Source organism: Nelusetta ayraudi, unplaced genomic scaffold, assembly GCF_046127955.1.
Source record: "Nelusetta ayraudi isolate G7.1 ecotype Tasmania unplaced genomic scaffold, CSIRO-AGI_Nayr_v1 ptg000016l, whole genome shotgun sequence".
NCBI classification, from domain to species: domain Eukaryota; kingdom Metazoa; phylum Chordata; class Actinopteri; order Tetraodontiformes; family Monacanthidae; genus Nelusetta; species Nelusetta ayraudi.
The window spans coordinates 4,152,675-4,167,864 of NW_027466066.1; positions in this window are offsets into that span (position 1 = coordinate 4,152,675).

Below are 15,190 nucleotides of genomic sequence, written 5' to 3' on the forward strand. Positions count from 1 at the left end.
AGTGACCGGAAAGCGTATTACAAATGACCCCCCCCCCCCCCCCCACTTGGTGTCATGTCCCTCTCGCAAAAACAGGTTATGGATGACGCCTCCATGCGGGGGCGGAGCTGCTTTTTGTGTAGCCAAATTTCACACACTCATTGTTGCCGAATGTAAACAAAACACAAATTTGTTGTATTTTCGATGCCACCTAGTTGCAGGTGATCCCCTTTTTTTAAAAAAAAAAATAAACCTCACACACTGGGCCTGTAGCTAATGTTCTGGTGAGCAGAAGGAGGGAGGCATTTCATTTGGCACGCGTCCAACAGCGCGCTCATAACATCCGCCGCTTATTTTATCACATGAGGGCTCGTGCACGGACGGGCAGGCTTGAGTCGGAGCCGTATGTTTACATTGTCCAGTGATAGCACAAGGCTCCTCAGTTCAGACGCGCAAGTGACACGCGCTCCTCGGCCGGCCATGCTAACCTCACGCTAGCAGCTAACTTGTGTGTATCGAGATTTAATTGCGCAAAATAGCGTCGTTGGGTTTCTTTGGGGTTTTTTGCCTCCGAAACCCCGAAACGATTCAGAACGGCCACGGCAGTTGTTTATTTATTTATTTTTTCTTTTGAAGGGGAGTGGGGTGGGCTTTGTTTGTGCTCAGGCATAGCAGGGGCGACTTGCGCTCGATTTGCTATTCCGCGCACACCATCCGGCGCCGTGGTTCTCCCAGAGCCGGAATGATCGGCCTTGTCAGTGCCAGAGATTGAAAACACAGCGGCTTCCAGATATGGCTGTCAGTGTGGAGACGAGGGGAATGGGAGGGGTCGTTGGTAGGGAGAGAGAGAGAGAGGGAGGGAGAGAGAGAGAGACAGGCCATCCTCGACTCATTGAGGAAATTAAATGTCAGAGGAGTGGCGCGTTCAAAAAGCTTAGTGTCTCGGCCCGACAGCAAACTCAACATTAGCCTAAAAGTAGAAAGTACGAGCGATATTAAAACCTGCTCAGTCAGGTCGCTCACTCCGGATCCCTTTAATTGATCTATTTATTTATTTTTACAATGTGATGTAATGCCGGAAAGAAGAACAGGAAGCAGTCTGGCGCAAATTTAACCCCCCCCCCTCCCTCCCGCCCCCACACACACACCCAACCCTGAACCCCCCCAAGCACTCAGAAGGAAGTCGAGGCATTTCACTGTCTTACACGTCGTGCCAGCTGAAAATGGGTATATATACTATAAATACTTTTTAATAGCTGCTTCTTTTGAAAAAAATAAAAATGAAACATAACAAAAGTTCCACTCGCGACCGCGCGCACACACCGTAGTAGTTGTCCATGATCCTGCCTGTTACACTACAGCCGTGGAATGTACAGTTTACTGAAGTGTTCAAGTATATCTACTCTACGTGTGACTAAAGGGATCCGAGGGGGGGGCCAAAGACGCAAAACTTGGCACCGTTTCGCTTTCCCTTAAACGCGACTGTGTGTGTGTAACATACGAGCCGGCATATGGCTCCTGTCAGGTTCTTTAGGTCATCGCTGTATCAAATTATAAACTTGTCACGGTGTGTTCAAACCCCCCCCGCCCGACCCCCATGTGGCTCCTTCCCCCTTTGGTTTCAGCTCCAGGACTGGCTGGAGGTTTAGAGGGCAAGAGGGGAGGACACCACAGAGGTCTGGGATGACGGGAACAAATCTTGGCTTTTTAGGTTCTTTGTTTATCCGTTGCTCGTATTGACTTTTTTTTTCTCCCCCCCCCCTCCCCCCCTTTGCAATTTCTGTACAAAAGATCTATTTCTATATTTGCAATAAATTTCTAATTAAAAACGACAAGTGTGACCGATTGCTCTCTGCTTTCGCGGTGCGTTCGCGGCTCGCGTGACAGATCAGCCGCTGTCAGATGGAAATCCAGCCTCTTTCATTCACAGAGACACATCCGATACGGACGGAGCATCAGTCAGTGCGTGCGCGGCCTCTAAGCGCGCACATCAGATAGCCAGATCGTCTCTTTGAAAATGCAACGATTCAACATTTTCAGTGATGGAAGGACACATGCGAGTCAGTAAATCCATGCAACAAATCCATGGCACTAATGAGCTAATGTTCCCTGGTGGCCCTTGAAAATTACTGCAGGAAGCATGCGTGGAGCTCAAACCTTCCCAGGTTTGTAGCTGAACATCCAGGCAGCATGTGTGAGTTTAGATCAGATATGGATGGTAGAAAAGAATTATATATATATACATATATATATATATGTATATATATATATATATATATATATATATATATATATATATATATATATATATATATATATATACATATATATATGTATATATATATATATATATATATATATATATATATATATATATATATATATATATATGTATATATACATATATATATGTGTGTGTGTGTGTGTGTGTGTGTGTATATATATATGGTGTAAATCCAGTCCAAATGTCACTTCAGATTTGTGCAGAGATAAAAGTGACTGCGAGTGTGTGTGTGTGTGTGTGTGGCACTAAGGAGCCAATAGAAAGACCGACTGAATAAAACCCATCAATGGGTTGCAGATCAAGGTTTGTGTGTGTGTGTGTGTGTGTCTCCTGAAAATGTGTCACTTGGAGAACTGCTCCATCTTATCACCACAGAAGGGAAGTGAGGACATCTTGTTAGCATTACATTTTAGCATGAAGGCTGAACGCTCTCTCTCTCTCTCTCTCTCTCTCTCTCTCTCTCTCTCTGTGTGTGTGTGTGTGTGTGTGTGTGTGCGTCCACGCCAGCATGTGGTTCTCAACATGCTTTACAATATGTGCCCAACTCCATCTTTATGCTCAGTCCTTTGATTTAATTATTCATGCACCAAGGGTTGCAGAGCACCTGGCCAGTCTGTTGTGAGAGACTCTTGCTCTTAGACACACACAGAGAGAGAGAGAGAGAGAGAGAGAGAGAGAGAGAGAGAGAAACACACAACACTGGCCACTTGTACTCTCCATTAAAACCTCTTAGTGTGTTGAGGGCCCTGGTAAACAGACACAGATGGGTACTCAAAAAAGGGAAAAAAGGAGGGAGGGAGGGTTAAATTGAGACTTGATGACTCAGAAACGACAGACACGTCCACCTTAGTCACAGCCCCACAGAGAGTCGACTGTTTTAGGCGACGGTGAGCAAACACTTTGCTGAACATACAAGTTTAATGAGAGGCCCGGCACACAACAAGCAGGGACCTCCAGCAACCTAAAGGCACAGAGGGTCGGCTGTGTGGGCTCAGCCAGCGGCACTCCGGGTGCCAGCAGGACCTGCTTTACATGCACGGTTGGTATTTGATGGCCGCAAACGAAACAGCAAAATTAAAGGTACACTCATCTTTCTGGAAATTTTGCGCTTTACTTTAAAGTGTGAAATATTTGAAAAGTGGTTGAAAACTGTAAGTTTAAATAAAATGTTAATACGCTGGTAGCAAACTGGAATGTATTCATCCAGTTGGGTGAACTGATAGTGATACTTTCTCATATGGTTGTAAGAAAATTGTAAAATTGTAAAATAGACCAATTGTTGTATTTGGTCAGAACTTAATAATTTGTTTGAATTTTCTCCGACTGATGACCACTCGTGGAATATCCTGTCTCCTTCCCCCCATTGGCCCCAACCAGACCAAATAAGACTGAGTCTGTGACACAACAATGAGAAATACTTGTTGGATGTGAACTTTTAGTCAGACTTCACTGTTTCGACTCTCTTTCCTCCTCCGTTTGTGGGACTGTGGAGGAAGGCGGGACTTGGGGGATTTTCACCTTCTACGAAACGCAAGAAAGGTACGTTGTTTTTTTTTCTTGAAAGCAAAGCCGGAAGTAATTCGAATGATTAAAATCGCCAAGTTTTTTTTATCTCCATAAAGTCACATATATCTAACTGAAGTAACCAGATGGATTTCACATATCAATCTGGAAAAGAGCTGGTGGAAAACCATTGGGAAAACCTTGATAATGATTGTCGGTGAGTTTGTAGTGAAAAACATCTACTTGCGATCTTAATTCTTCTGGTACTCAAGGTTTGTTGTCCACAGCAACTGAGACTGTTGTCTCATTGCCGTTGCTTCCCGCTCCCCGAGCACAACTAAACCACGGCCCTCATCTTCTTCCTCAGAGGACCACCGGTTCATCCGCATGGCTGAAAATGCTTTGGACCGGAGCTTTTGAAGATGGGTCTGCGAGATTTTTCACCCGAAATGATCGAGGATTGATTGAACCCATGAGCGATTTGACTTTGACTCTCATGTGTCCCACGTTCATATTCTTGTTTGTTGTTGTCACCTGTGTCCCGTGAACATTCCCAGACTGGATTGAGGCGGTAAAATTCCGGAAAACGGAAGGAGGAGAGACCTTCTTCCGTCGTCACAGCCGGCTCAGTCCTCCAGGGCCCGAATCCCGCAGCACCTCCCTCCTAAAAATGAACCCACTTTTTCAGATTGCGCAACGCGGACTTGAACGCGTCGGCTCGCAAGTCATGGGAGCTAAGTGCATCATGGGAGGGTGGACGGCTTAAAATAACCAGAGGGTTTAAAAAAAGAATTAAAGTGGAAATGAAAAACACATGTAAGCAACAGTGTGGGAAAAGTTGAAACCACTTGATTGTGTTTTTGGAACAGACCGATGCGGGCACTTTGGACTTGCTGACTTCAGCCTCCTGCCCTTTCCAGTGGCGTTTGACGCAAGTTCCTGTGGATGTGTGTGATCGGACTGTCCTCCGACGCTGTGACGTCTTGCGCTTGCAGGCTGTAAAATATGCATGACTGCGTATTTTCATGACTTCATTCGTCATCTGTGTCTCAAGTCGTTTTTTTTCCCCGTCCATCTCTTGCAGAATCAAACGTTTCCTCTCTCTGCTCAGCGGATCTTCCCCCCCCCTCGCTTCCCCTTCCCTCCATCTCCTTCCCCAACATCCACTTTCCTTCATTGTTGCCCTTCCTTTGTCAACATCCCCACTGAGAGACTTCTCTAAGCCAAACTGAACAGCTATAGAAAATCCCATATTTCTAAATATCCATAACTCCGAACCATCCTTGTTAAGCTCTTTATCGCCCTGAGGATTATAATGTCGCATTAACCCGTGACTATCCATTATCCATTCTGCTTTTCTTTTTTTTTTCTCCCCCCCCCGCCACCCCCACCACCAACTACCGGTTAATCCTGCCCGGGTATCTCGGTCTGCCCCTTCACGCCTGTGTCTTTCATTGTGCCTCGACACTGTGCGCTTTTGTGTTTGCGTGCGTGCATGAAAGAGGGAAGCACAATATAAAATGAAAGGGATGAAAGAGCAAACATACAGTGGGGGGGGGAGAGAGAGAGAGAGAGAGGAGAGCGGGAGAGGGAAATTCCGTGGGAACTCGGCGGTTTTTATTGACCAGAGGATGTGCGAGTCACAGTAATCTCCCTTTGACCTCATGGCTTGCTAACACACAAATATGTAGACGCGCGCACACACACACACACACACACACACACACACACACACACGCGCGAGCGCTGAGAGACACAGCTGAGAGAAAATGACATCAGGGTTCTAATTTTAGCAGCTAAATGACCACAAATATATCACACAAAGTGGTCCAGATTAAAACTGGTCTGCCGTCTGTTTGTGTAAATGTACGGCCGTCTGAAAATACTTGTATCTGTTGGTGTTTAATTAAAAATGGAGGGGGGTTGGAGATGGGGGTGGGGGGCGGGGGTTGGGGGGTATATAGGGGTTCTCAGACTCTTCGAGTGTCTCGGGCTCTGTAATAATTATCCTTATTAAAACTAATTTGTTATTAACTCTGTCTTAAGACCCACCGAGCTTCAAACGGCAGCGGCGCCCTGAGGAATCAGAGTGTGAGTTCCCATTAAAAAAAACTTTTCCCGCTCTAATGCGTCGCTGTGAATTTGAATTACGGTCTGATGCGGTCCGTGCAACGCTAATCAGTTCAATTTTCTGATACGAGAACAGGAAAAAAAACAAACAAACAAAACGAAACAAAACAAATCAGAAAAATTGAATCCAGTTTATAAAGTCGTGGAGGTGTCTTGCTGTCGCGATGAACTCATATGTGGCTCTCCGGGGTTCTGTTATTTTATTTCTATCCCCGTGGTGCTTAATGAAATGGGTAATTGAAAAATCGAAACAATCTGCTGCTCTTCGTTTCCGTCTTTGCCTCAGTGTGTTGGAGAGGCGGCGGCCTCGGAGCCCTCGCTCCTGCTGCCGTCTTATTGGCTGGCTGTCGCTGGTTCGACCCATTGTGACACCAGCAGTCTGCCGCGGCCGCCTCCGTGTGCTGCAGCCGCTAATTAGAGATACTCTGTGCAATTAATTTTTCTACCATATAGGGCTGCAGTTAGCGTCACTTGCAGACTCAGGAATAAAAGCCTCTGTGGCTGAGAAGTTCATGAGAAAGTTCAGCGTCTTTAGAAAAGTGCCAAAAGTAAGGAAACTTCTTCTTTTTTTTTTCCTTTTAGAAGGACACTAGCCAATGAAACGTAAGCTTATCCAAGGCATAGACAGAAACTGGTTAGACTCTTCTGTGTTTTAAATGTCTGTTTCATTGAGCAGCTCGGAAAAGAAAACAACATTTAAAATAAGACAATAGTTTAGTGCAGGTCATTACATAAAACTTTAAAATATCAGACTTGAAATTGATTGATGTAATTTGACAGGTAAAATTTAAACAATGTTTTGTTACGTGTGCATGTGTGTGTGTGTGTGTGTACATATATATATATAGCTTATAGCCATGTTGTTGTGCTTCTGCATAGTAAGGGTGCAACAATACAGTGAATTTTCAAGTGTAACAACAACAACAACAAAAAAAATACATGTTATTTTTTTTGAAATACAATAACAAGAGGTGTGACCTTAAAGAACAACTTTCCGACTTTTTAAAACACAGTAATTTATCAGAAAAGTGTTTTAAAGCTTTCTTATTCGTTTTACAGACAAAAGGAAAATTGTCTCCTTAAAAAAAAAAAAAAAAGACAGCCTAACAAATCGACTGTTTCTTAAAAGCAAATAGAAGAGATGCCTCCAAAAACAAAAACAAAAACAAAAACAAAAAATCTATGTCCAATAACAAGCACACTCGTTTGGGCGTTCACTTTAAGAGCCTTTGGGAGAATGAAATGACAGAATTCTAAAGTCTCCTTTCAGAATAGCCGTGAAATGTGCCGCATGAACTCCGAGGTGGAAGCGCATTAAGCAGTTTCCTGGGTCGTGTTTATGATGCCTTGCATGGATGCTGCTGGGGTTTTAGAGGCATAATGACAGAGGCAAAAACACAGGATGATGATTGCTTTCCCCGCTCCACTAAGAGCAAAAACCTGCTCTCCCCTCTGCTAACATCGCTTCGCCGCCTTTTAAGATTTATGCATGCAAACAAGGCACGAGGTGTGCGCGAAAAAAAAAAATCCAAAACTGAGAGGGAAAGAAAAAAAAACCAAAACTATCTACACTATAAATAATTTATTGCGTCTATTGCGGCTCTTTCCTCGAGGATCTCTCAGGGTTTTGGCTTCTGAATAGATTTCCCCAAATGGTTGTAGTTTGGAAGCAAAGGCACAAAGAAAATAAAGTTTAAAATCCTTTTTTTTTTTTTTTTTTAACCTTTCACGCTGGGATTTTGCTCTCAGTTGCGGCCTTAAAATGAGTAGCGACCCTTGAAATGCAACCCCCTCTCCCCCTTGGTTGTGATTTAAAACAGAATGCGAAAGTGAAATCGATGGTGTAATTTACACAAATTGAAACTGGCACTGTTCTTTTTTTCTCCCTTCCCAGTTTCATATAACTACCAGACCAGCTTCCAGCATCAAATGAAAGGAAATTAATCTTGAGCGTAATTCAGAATTATGCAAACAATGTGAGAACAGGCTGCTGGCCCAAAGCTTGCGCCGCCATCAGCGGAAGGTTGTGCATTTTTCCCCCTCTTTTCTGGTTTGTTCTTTTCTTTTTCCAACAGAAAGAAAGAAAGAAAGAAAGAAAGAAAGAAAGAAAGAAAGAAAGAAAGAAAAAAAAAAGCTGCCAGGCGCCCGAGGAATCTTCCGTCGCGGGGAAATATCTCACCGCCTTCCTCCCCACTTGCCACTCCAAGTGAGCGGCAGAGGATGTGAGGTGACAGCTGGCCGATACATGTGTAGGGTGCTGGGCGCCAGACTTGACTGACTGTGTCAGCGATCCTGGTGCCGAGGTTGAAAAGAAACTCGGCTTCTGAGCGCCTCTCACGTCTGCCGCGGTGACAGTCGCCACGGCCGGGGGAAAACGCTGTAAGCCAACCGAGATTTGATTATTCGGGGGGTGGGGGGGTAGCGGAATTGGGACGCGTCCGACGCCTTTTACCGTGATTACAGGCCTCCGGAGTTTTTGCCATGGTGTTTTTTCAACCTTTTTTTTCAGCCACGGCACATTTTTTTTTACATTGAAAAATACCATTGGAACACCACCAACCGAAAATATTATCAAATCACATCTTTTAGCCTACTAACCACAATATAGTCTCTTAATCCATTTATGCTCAGTCAGTGTGAAACCTGGGCCTGTTTAGATGCACACAAAGCTAATATGTTGGAAGGAATTGAGGGGGAAATAGGCTCACATTCCTTTTGAGGCACAGTCACTCTGCAATGGAATGTTATTATTATTATTATTCTTGGAGTAATTGGATCATTTTTCACCGCACACCTGACATTATCTCACGGAAGCCTTCGCCATGGCGCAGTGGTTGAAAAACACTGGTTTAAAACGACGTGTAGATGCAAACTTTTTTTTTTTTGTGTTCACTTCCAGAGAATGTGCACCTTTGCCTTCGACTGTGTTCCGGTTGGGCGAGTCAGACCCACAGCGCCCTCTGTGGCTGGACAGCAGCGTCAGTGTGGCGGCTGTGACGCGCTTTTGACGCGGGCCTGGTGGAGCCATGAAAGCGAGATGCCTTCGTATCGTGCTGCCCCTCCCCCGCCCTCCAACATCATCTGCTCGTATTTTTGCAATCAGAGCAGAACGTTCATTGAAGGGTATTGCTATGACTTTGTTGGTTCACTATTGTCATTTTATTTTGAAATTTATCGTGGAAAAAAAGGTGACTGTTGAAATTTGAATCAGAAGATTTCAAATTTCCGTATTCAGGTTGATGAAGCAAAACTTGATTGGGTCCATATAAAAAGGGTCGCTGTTCTATCTCGAGGAAGATTTTTTTTTTTTCAATAAATCAACATTGGTTCGCAAAGTTTAAAATTTTGGCCCTCTGTGTGTTTGAGTTTGACACCCCTGGTCTGGAGGTCCTGGATTTGATGGACTTATAACGTAGAGAGAACAGATGAAGAGAATTTTCCCTAAAGCCCCCCCCAATGCCCCAGCTCCACCACCTCCTGCCCCTCTGCCTGCGACACCAGCGCAGGCCTGTCAGACGCACCGCTGGCGAGGGTTTAACACCCTTCCGCGGCACCGTGTAATTACTCTGAATATTACGTGTCATCGCCGGCTGCCACCGTTAAGAGCACGTCAGGAATCACCCCGCCGCGCTCCTAAAACTATTAAAGCTCATTTGAACGTCTCCTCATCCCTCCTCTCCGCCCCTCCCCCCGTTCACCGTACAGTTTTTTTTTTTTTTTAAACCTCTCCCATCCCATAATCCTTCCTTATCTCTCATTAATTCATCACTCCTGGCGCGGCTCCCCCCCCCCAAGCCGCCTCCCGTCGAGGCTGATGGGGGCGCTAGTGGGGGAGGGAGACCACGCGGGCCGGTCGCCGCACGTTTTGTTTGTTTGTTTTCGACCGCATGTTTTTTTTTTTTTTTATCCTTCATTATTTTTTATTTTGAAAAGCGAGGGAACATTTCTCAGCCACGCCGCCACTCGCCATCGGCGTCCACTTGTCACGTTTATTATTCAGCTGTCAGCTCCTCGTTTGTGCCGAGCGGATTTTGTGTGGGCTCGCCATGGTCGCACTCATTTTCATTCACGCTGTTGCTGTGTGTGTGTGTGTGTGTGTGTGTGTCTCCACACCGTCCTGATGTGCAGGCAGGGGAAAATGTCCCTCTGTTTATGCTTCTCGCGCTCCCTCGGCACTGAAGCGTCAACGCGACACTGTGGGGTTTTTCGATTTTCAGCGGCGCCCACTGCATTAACTGTTTCTCATAATGGAGCGAAGCCACGTCAAATCTTGGCTTTTTTGGAGACTCAGCTGCCTCTGGAAACCAACAACCAGCAAGGCAACAACAAATTTACAGACACTGTGTTACTGTGACATTTGTCTTTACTGCCTCGGCGCACCTGCTGCCTTGTCTATGCCTTGGCTCTATGTAAAGATGGGCAGAATCATCGCGACGTCCCCTCCCGGTTCTACAAATCTACATGTGGGACATTTAAAAATGGCTTTGTCTTACATCAAACTTCTTACCCAATCAGTGCTCTACGTCACCACTTTGGTCCCTGCTCAGCTCCCGTGGAACCCCAAGGGAGTGGAAACATGCCCTAAAACAGTGAAGATGGCAAGTGTTGACTGCTGACTTTCACATGCAGTTGAAGACTGGTAGCGAGGTCGGCGAAGACTACGCGCGCGGTTGCACACGGGGGCCTTTGTCGCCCCGCTGTAGCATGACGGACAGGGAGCGCTGCTCACATCCCTCTCGTTTGAGTTCCACCTTTAATTACAGCCGTTCCGCTGGGTTCAGCCGATATCACAAAAGGAACAAAAGACGCGCTTTAAATAATTCTAATGAGTCCAAATGAAAACCATTCAGTTAAGACGAAAAACATCCAGGCTCAGGGTTTTTTTTTTTTTCCTCTAAATTTTTAATTATTTGTGAAGGAAAAAATTGGTCTGTAATATTATAAGTCGGTATCACGGCATCAATAAATGGTATACTTAAAAAAAAAAAAAAAGTATTATTTAATTATTATTTATCTAATTGCAAATTGAATTGATTCAAGATGAGAATTGTAATGTTTCCTTTGCAGTTGCAATACAGAAGACGAAATAACAGACAGAGTGCAGCCTAGTACAGCCACGAGGACATCTGTTGACTTTCACTCGTGTTCCAATCCCACCAGAGTCGATGTCTGGCCTGCTAGGATTATTTTTTGTTTCTGTTGTATTTAACAGTGTTCGGCCTTATTCCTGTGCGTGAACTGCTTTTGTGTTGTTGTTGTTGTTGTTGTTGTTTGCCTCAAAACCTTTCAATAGGTGTGAAAAGCTCCCGCAGGAAAAGCATTACCTGTTGCCCTCCATCTCTGACGCCAACCTTGCATTCAAGGTGTTCTTGTTTTCAAAATAAAGCAGTTTCGGACACACACACACACACACACAACTCAAGGTAAATAACCGTCAACTAGCGTTCACCCTTTAATGTGAGTAACTGGAACACTAGACAATACGCAAACGTTGCAGGAGATCATTGGAGGTGTTGGCTCTAGTAATGGAAGCTTTATTAACCAGGTAATGAGACAAGTGGTACCACACAATAGTTAAACGACATTTAAAGGCCCAGTGTGTATAATGCATTGCGATCTAATGATAAGAAAGAATATTGCCGCTGTGTCGCTGCAGCAATGTTCTCGTAGATCCTCGTTTTGACCCTCTCTGGATGTTTGCTGGCAAAATATGGCTGCCTGGTTATAAATAGACCCTCTTTAGATGTTTTTATGAAAAGGAAAATTAGCTCTACTCTTTTAGTGACTTTATATATTGGCGTAAATATATGCACAGAGAGAGAGAAACATTCCAAAATTAAATTACCGTTATATTCAATTGGCAGTTTGCTCTCTGTTTCCAATGCAAATGTGGTTTTGCCATTCAAAGCGTATTTTCTTTCACTGTTGGTTGATTTTTTTTTTCCATAAAGAGAGCACAGACATGTACATGAAACGCATGATGAAATGTAAAAAGGAAAACTGAAATAACCTGAAATAATCTTTTAAAAAAAAAAAATCTAATTTACGATTCAAATGACAATAGAATAGTAAAGAAGCAGGCTCAAAGAGAAGACACCCTGCACCTCTGTGTCCCAATTTGGACAAGATTACGTATTTGCGGCACCATTTCTTGGTTTATTTATATTCTTGGTGGTGACGTCGTCCAGGATACTGCACAGTGAAGGAGAAAGGCCGGCAACGCTTCGACGTGAACACGCCGTAAAAACTGAGCTTACGTGTCCAGAAGACATGACACAGATGAGGCGAACTTGGTCACGTGACTCCGTCGACCAATCGGGCTCATTAAAAACCTGTTGGAGGGGCCCTCTGCATTTTTAATGCAGAGCCAGCATTCAGGATTCCGCCAGATGTTTTATTCATTGTGCTTGAATATAAATGGCATGTGATGAATGTTGAATGTGTTTGTAGACATATTTGCTCAGAGCCCCGTTGATTATGCGAGAGGCAAACGTGTGTGTGTGTGTGTGTGTGTGTGTGTGTGTGTGTGTGTGTGTGTGTGTGTGTGTGTGTGTTCGTATGCTAGATTTGGTTCGGCTCACACATGGCTTAAAGTGTTTGTACGGGGCCGTCAGTAGGAGCCGTACCCGTCCAATGTAAGCATGTCACGGCTGTTCGGGGCACATGTGCCCGCGCGTACCCAGTACACGTGCTCCGGATCTCCAACTGTTCTTTCAAAATAATGAGCTGCTGCACTCGTATTAGCACTAGTTACAGAACTTGGGGTCGTCATTAGTTTTGACGTAAGACTTTTCGTAGAATCTCTTTGAGGTCGCCCTTGTGTTCTTCCCCACTAATGAACGTCACGGTTGCCTGAGTATTCCCATGCCGTTTTTAGATTATGCATGTCATTTCCACAACGGTTTGCCCGCTGAAAACTTTGCAGAAGACTGACGACTCCATTAACTGACTGTAACAACACGTTTGATTCTCTTACTATTGTAATTAGGATGAATTATCATGTTTGAGATCAGATGGAGAGATTAGCAAAATCACTAAGAGATACAGTGGCGTTTAGAAAGAGAGGGGCTCTTAAATGTTTGCTTGCAACCACCTCTTGTATATAATGAACCCTGGCTGTGGATACCAATCTCTTTCTCTTTGAAGGATGCAAAGAATAGTTGACTCAGGTGGGAATCACTGCAACCCCACTGCCTTGGTTGAGGTAAAGGTTCCAGTACAGATACTGACCACGCTTCTTTAACTTCTTGAGAAGCATTAATCAAAACCATCCATAGGTAACATTTCAGAAGGGAGAGGTCTAAATTGTCTCTTAGCCAGTTGGCCCTGGTACAAGACTATCTATTACAGTGCCTGTTGGGTTTTATCATAACTCTACCCAAAGCCCACTGGGAGAAGACAAAAGTCCAGAACTGGACACAAAAGTGTCCAGTTCTGATTAAAGTGCCAAATCCAAGCTGTCCAAGCTATCCACCATAGTTTAGCCTACAACCGTCACGCCTCTTTCACTTTATAAGATCCTGGTGGTCCTGCAATAGTAGCTGATTATTCCGATCCGTAACATTCCAGGCTTGAATCATGGCAATCTTTGGTAAATGTCTTGGTAAATGTAAAAAGGTTAATTTTACCTTGATGATTTAGAGGGGAACTTTTTAGGATGGATGTGCAAGACTCCAGGCTGGAATCACTGAAAGCCAACTGCCTTGGTTGAGTCAAAAGGTTCCTGGCCACACTTCTTTAACGTCTTGTGAGGCATTTATCAAAACCACCCATATATAGCACTTGAAAAGGAGGAGTCCTTGAAAAATAAAAGCACTTGAATGGTGATCTGAAAAACCATCTGTCTTTTGAATAGCAGGCCAATCATATTTCCTCACTGCTACCTGAGCAAGTTGGTTCTGGGCTGGCACAAGGTTTTCTTTTGACATGAAGGGTCATCGCTGTGCCTCTTGAGCCGCAGTCCTCGGGTATTATCTTAACTCTTAAACACCTCTTCTATATGCCAGTGCTTCTGATTAAAGTGCCGACACTTTCTTTCTCTTTACAGAATACCAGTGGCCCTACCAAGTGATAGCTTTTTTGGGATGGATCAGGCCTAGCATCACAACAACCCAGCTAGCTTGATAAAGGTCAATTTTCAAGATTCCCTTACAATGTTTTTGACATGTCGTGCGTTCTGGCTCTCGAAAGAAGGTTATAGTTGCATGAATATTTCCACAAGTGACACTTGTTTAACTTTGCATTGACGCATCCAAACCAACCATAGATATCGTACGTGAAAAAAGAAAACTTGTGTGGACTGTAGGCAGTGGCTACCATTTCTTTATGCTAGCTGATTCAGATCAGAGCAGTTAAGGAAAGAATTGAGGCTTGGAATCAGTGCAACCCAGTAGTGGGAGTCGGTATTCCCCATATATTCCCCAAACTGGACAAGTGTAAACCAACAATAGAACCACCCACTCAAGTCATTGTGGCAGTACTCTACAGTGATTCAAGGAGCAGTAACTGTCAGCAGTAGTCACATTTTAAATGGCGTTTCAATGTTTTTGTTTTGTGTTTTTTTTTTTTTTTTTTTTTCTTGTCTTTGACTTGCCAAATAATATCAGGATCAAATTAGCTTGTAGCGAAATTATGGTCCCATACATCAACTGATGGATGGAACACATGTTAAAGGTCACAAAGTGGGACGCGTCGTGGGCCGTACTTTTCTTCAAGATTGTGGTGGTGACTCATGTATTTACCATTGCGTCATGCATAATGTATATCCCGGATTCGCTTTCCAGCACACGCATTAGTTTCATATATGTATATTTACAGCATCCGCTCCATAGTGGGGAGTAATTCATGAGGTGGTTTTCATATGTTTGTCACATGGTGTCTTTCATTATTAACTCTTGCCGCTCTTTTGGGGTTTTGCGGGAAATAAGGAGCAAAAACTCCACTGCGTTTTATGAAATAACATTTGGTGAGCTGTCTGGTGGCTACAGTGTGCGCGCGCGCGTGTGCGCTTTGAGTATATGAGAAAAGCTGAGGATCACAAGAGGGATGAATGAAAGAGAGGGAACCTCTGAGTGATTCAGCGATGTGATTCGTTGTGTGGGTGTTTGTCTGTGTGTGCGTGCGTATGTGTGTGTGTTACCCACGTATTCTGTGGCATTATTGTGCTCCGTCTCAGAGGCCAAGTGACTGAAGGCGCAGCAACACCGACACCAGCACAGCAAACATGATTCCCGCGACACAATATAACAGCGAGCACATGAAAGGCACACAAAGATATAGGCTTTCTGAGCGGCT